The sequence below is a fragment of the Eptesicus fuscus genome, chromosome 10 (assembly GCF_027574615.1).
Source record: "Eptesicus fuscus isolate TK198812 chromosome 10, DD_ASM_mEF_20220401, whole genome shotgun sequence".
Classification (NCBI taxonomy): domain Eukaryota; kingdom Metazoa; phylum Chordata; class Mammalia; order Chiroptera; family Vespertilionidae; genus Eptesicus; species Eptesicus fuscus.
This window is the reverse complement of record NC_072482.1, coordinates 3,680,849-3,685,602: the sequence shown is the minus strand read 5'-3', so window position 1 is coordinate 3,685,602 and position 4,754 is coordinate 3,680,849. Positions and strand designations below refer to the sequence as shown.

Here is a 4,754-nt window from a genome sequence, read left to right as displayed (position 1 = left end):
AATCAATAAAAATATATATTTAAAAAAATTATGCCGAAACCGGTTTGGCTCAGTGGATAGAGCGTCGGCCTGCGGACTGAAAAGTCCCAGGTTCGATTCCGGTCAAGGGCATGTACCTTGGTTGTGGGCACATCCCCAGTGGGGGGTGTGCAAGAGGCAGCTGGTCGATGTTTCTCTCTCATTGATGTTTCTAGCTCTCTATCCCTCTCCCTTCCTCTCTGTGAAAAATCAATAAAATATATATTTTTTAAAATTATGTACTGCCGGAAAATTGTCCAAAGTGGTTATACCAATTTCCATTCCCATCATCCATGTATGACAGCTCCAGTTTATCCACATTCTTGTCAACTTTTGCTATTTTTTTGTGAGAAATCATCTGATTTATAAAAAGATATAACAAAATCTTAAATGACACAAAATATCATTTTCAAAACACCAATAAGTGAGTGTATTTAACCATTCTCAGCTAATAACAGCAAGTGTGTGAGGGAGCAGTAACACATGTTGTAGCATGTTTAATAAACCTGCAACAGAGAAAATTGGTTGAAGAAAAGCAGAGAAACTTTGTCTTTTAAGTTTTAGAACCAAGGGGCTCCATAAGCATCTGCATCCAGTCAGTGTTGCACCTGTGGTTAGACATGACATGATGGGAACTCCAGGGATCCTCCCGATTCTTCGTTTAAGGTCCCGGTCAACTGTGGCCACAATAGAACACTCGTGCTGAGTACTCTCTGTACTAAGCAGTCATCTGCACAGGTTCCTTTGTGTGTGCATGGTAATCATTCAAATCTTGGATCCTTGGTGATCCTTAGAGCCACTCGATACTTCTGCCCCAATTTCTCAATTTCAGCCATTACACAGTCAGTTATACAAGGGATACATCTAGCATAGAGACATCCATCATTGCTTGCACTAAGTCCAGTTTGGCCTTATTGGAAAAGCTGACAAAGTTGGTATCCAGCAGGATGTGGTAAGGTGCTGTGTGATATTGGAAGAATACGCAGGAGGGGTGAGGGGGACTTCTCTTTCTTTGAGTGCACTAGGATCTCTCTTTTCTTTCTCTTTAGGTTTTAATCTATCCTTTTCTTTAAGCCTCTGATCTCTAAGACTAAACATTCACTTCATGGTGACATACTGCCTTTTTTTTCTTTTGCTTCCCCATGTTCACACTGCACTCCTGTTTCTTCCGCAATTTTGTTCTTGTTACCTTTTTCATTTCGGTCATTTTGGAGAGATGTAGTGTTATTGCGTTGGGTTTTTTTTTTTTTAATATATTTTTATTGATTTTAGAGAAGAAGGGAGAGGAGATAAAAACATCAATGATGAGAGAGAATTGTTGATTGGCTGCCTCCTGCACACCCCCTACTGGAGACTATGCCCACAACCCTGGCATGTGCCCTTGACTGGAATCAAACTCAGGACCCTTCACTCCACAGGCCAACGCTCTATCCACTGGGCCAAACTGGCTAGGGCTGCATTGTGGTTTTAATTAAAAATTTTCTGATGACTAATGAAGTTGAGTACTTTTTCAGAGGTTTATTGGCCACTTGAATATCATCTTTCATGAACTGTCTCGCAGAATCATTTGCTCATTTTTCCATTATGTTTTCTTTCTTTAATTGATTTGTAGAAATTATTTACCTATTTTCATATTGGGCTTTTGTTGTCTATACATTTTGTGAATATTTTTTCCCACTCTATGGTTTACCTATTTTACTTTTGAACTATATTACACAGATAAAAGCAAGAATCAAAATATACACCCTCTACAATAAACACATCAAATATAAAAGCCATGTTTAAGTTAAAAGTAAAGGATGCAAGAAGACAAACTATGTGAACACTAATAAAAAGAAAGCAGAGGAGAGAACCAAGATAACGGCATAGGTAAACACCTGAACTTGCTGCTGAGCACAACCACATAAAAACTACAACTATAAGACAAAATGAATATCATCCAGAACCACGGGAAGGCTGGCTGAGTGGAAATTCTACAACTAGAAGGAAAGAGAAAAGCGCATTGAGTCCGGTAGGAGGTGCGGAGGTGTGGAAGTGTGGAGGTACGGAGGCGCGCACGAAAGGGGCTGGCAACTGGGTACGCTGTTGTCTTTTTCAATCTGGAGAGAGATACAAGCTCCCAACTGCTCTGAACTCCAGTTCCGGGCAAGACTTTGGGGATCCAGACATATACCTCGTACGGAGAAAAACTGGACTGTCTGGCATGGAGCCGGAACATGATGGCAGCTTTCTCACAGAGGTGCTTGCAGCAATCATTGTTCCTGCATGGTGCCTTGGGACACAGAGACCCAGGGGCCTCTTCGGGGTGGAGCTGACGAGCAGCCATTGCTGTTTGCTCCACCTTGGTGATTCCCTGAGACCCAGCCCCACCAATTTACAACCCCACCCAAGCTGTGCGCAGAGGCTTTTGCATATGAATGGCCTGGCCTTTTGCAATCTCACAAACTGCAGCTGGGTCAGAGAGCCCCAGAGGTTCCAAAAGAAGACCCAAGGCTCCACAGCAGCTTGCATTGCTTCACAGCTGGGCCTCATCTGGGCACCTCCAAACCCCAAACAAATAGGAGGAATCTGCAGATCTTTCTGTAGCTCCTGCTGGGTGGCCTCAGGCAGTGGCTGACCTTGCACCTCCTTGGAGATTCAAGAGCCAGTGTACCCAATGGTCAGAGTGAGACCATCCAGATTACAACTCTTCACATCCATAAGAGACACACTCAGGGGGCAGACTCAGTGAGCACCAAAGCCCCACTGAAGCAAGTCCTGCCCCATAAGGGTCTCTCCAGCACAGAAGTTCTCCCATCACAGACACAGCTGATCCTCACAGCCAATTGGACTGGAGGTCAATTCCTCCCAGTGACACCAACAGCAATCAAGGCTTAACTACAATACTGGGCACACAGCCCACAAAGTGGTGCACCAAGAGTGTCCATCTCAGGTAACTGGGGAGGCTGAGCCACTGGGCCCTATAGGACACCTAGCACACAGGGCGACTCTGTCAACACAGAGAATCAGCCAAAATGCGGAGACAAAGAAACAGGTCACAAATGAAAGAAATGGAGGAAAGCAAACTACTGGATATAGAGTTCAAAACCATGGTTATAAGGTTACTCAAGAATCTTCTAGAAACCTCCAAGAAATATAGTGATACCTTCAAGGATATGAAAAAGGACCAATTAGAAATTAAGCATACACTGACTGAAATAAAGAATAATATACAGAGATCCAACAGCAGACTAGAGGATCCCAAGAACCAAGTCAAAGATTTGAAATACAAAGAAGCAAAAAACACCCAACTGGAAAAGGAAAAAGAAAAAAGAACCCAAAAATATGAAGATAGTTCAAGGAGCCTCTGGGACAACTTCAAGCATACCAACATCCGAATTATAGGGGTGCCAGAAGAAGAGAGAGAGCAAGATATTGAAAACCTATTTGAAGAAATAATGACAGAAAACTTCCCCCACCTGGTGAAGGAAATAGACTTACAAGTCCAGGAAGCGAGGAGAATCCCAAACAAAAGGAATCCAAAGAGGACCACACCAAGAAAACATCATAATTAAAATGCCAAGAACAAAAGACAAAGAGAGAATATTAAAAGCAGCAAGAGAAAAACAGTTAGTTACCTACAAGGGAGTACCCATATGACTGTCAGCTGATTTCTCAACAGAAACTATGGAGGCCAGACGGGAGTGGCAAGAAATATTCAAAGTGATAAATAGCAAGAACCTACAACCAAGATTACTCTACCCAGCAAAGCTATCATTCAGAATTGAAGGGCAGATAAAGAGCTTCACAGATAAGAAAAAGCAAAAGGAGTTCATCACCACCAAACCAGTATTATATGAAATGCTGAAGGGTATTCTTTAAGAAGAGGAAGAAGAAGAAAAAGGTAAAGATAAAAATTATGAACAACAAAGTGACAACAAATACATATCTATCAACAAGTGAATCTAAAAATCAAGTGAATAAAAAGTCTGATGAACAGAATAAACTGGTGAATATAATAGAATCAGGGACATAGAAAGGGAGTGGACTGACAATTCTCCAGGGGAAGGGGGTGTGGGGGGTGCGGGAAGAGACTGGACAAAAATCGTACACCTATGGACGAGGACAGTGGTAGCGGGTAAGGGCAGGGAGTGTGGTGGGAACCGGGTGGAGGGGAGCTATGGGGAGGGGGGGAAAGAGGAACAACTATAATAAGCTGAACAATAACGATTTATTTAAAAAAAAAAAAAGAAAAGAAAGCAGAGGAGCTATGTTAATATCTGACAAATTAGACTTGACAATAAGGAATATTACCAGGGATAAAGAGGGACATAATGATAAAGGAATCAACTCAACTCATGGCCCTAGCTGGTTTGGCTCAGTGGATAGAGAGTCGGCCTGCGGACCCAGGGGTCCCAGGTTTGATTCCTATCAAGGCCATGTACCTTGGTTGAAGGCTCTTCCCCTGCCCAGGCCTTGGTCTGGGAGCGGGCAGGAGGCAACCAATTGATGTGTTTCTCTCACATTGATGTTTCTCTGTCTTTCCCTCTCTCTTCCAATCTACCTAAAATCAATGGAAAAGTATCCTCAGATGAGGATTAAAACAAACAAATAGAAGAAATCAACTCAGGAAGAAGTTATAATAGTCCTGAATATTCTTACATCGAACACAGTTCAAAAATACATATAACAAAACTTACAGAACGAAAAGGCAAAATAGGTAAATTCACAATTATCACTTAGAGATCTCAACACTC

General features: G+C 42.3%; 1 pseudogene; it reads right to left on the bottom strand.

Annotated features, from left to right (window-relative positions):
* Positions 1–578: 578 nt before the first annotated feature.
* On the bottom strand, positions 579–1,146 carry LOC103304890 (rRNA-processing protein FCF1 homolog; annotated as a pseudogene).
* Positions 1,147–4,754: the final 3,608 nt, after the last annotated feature.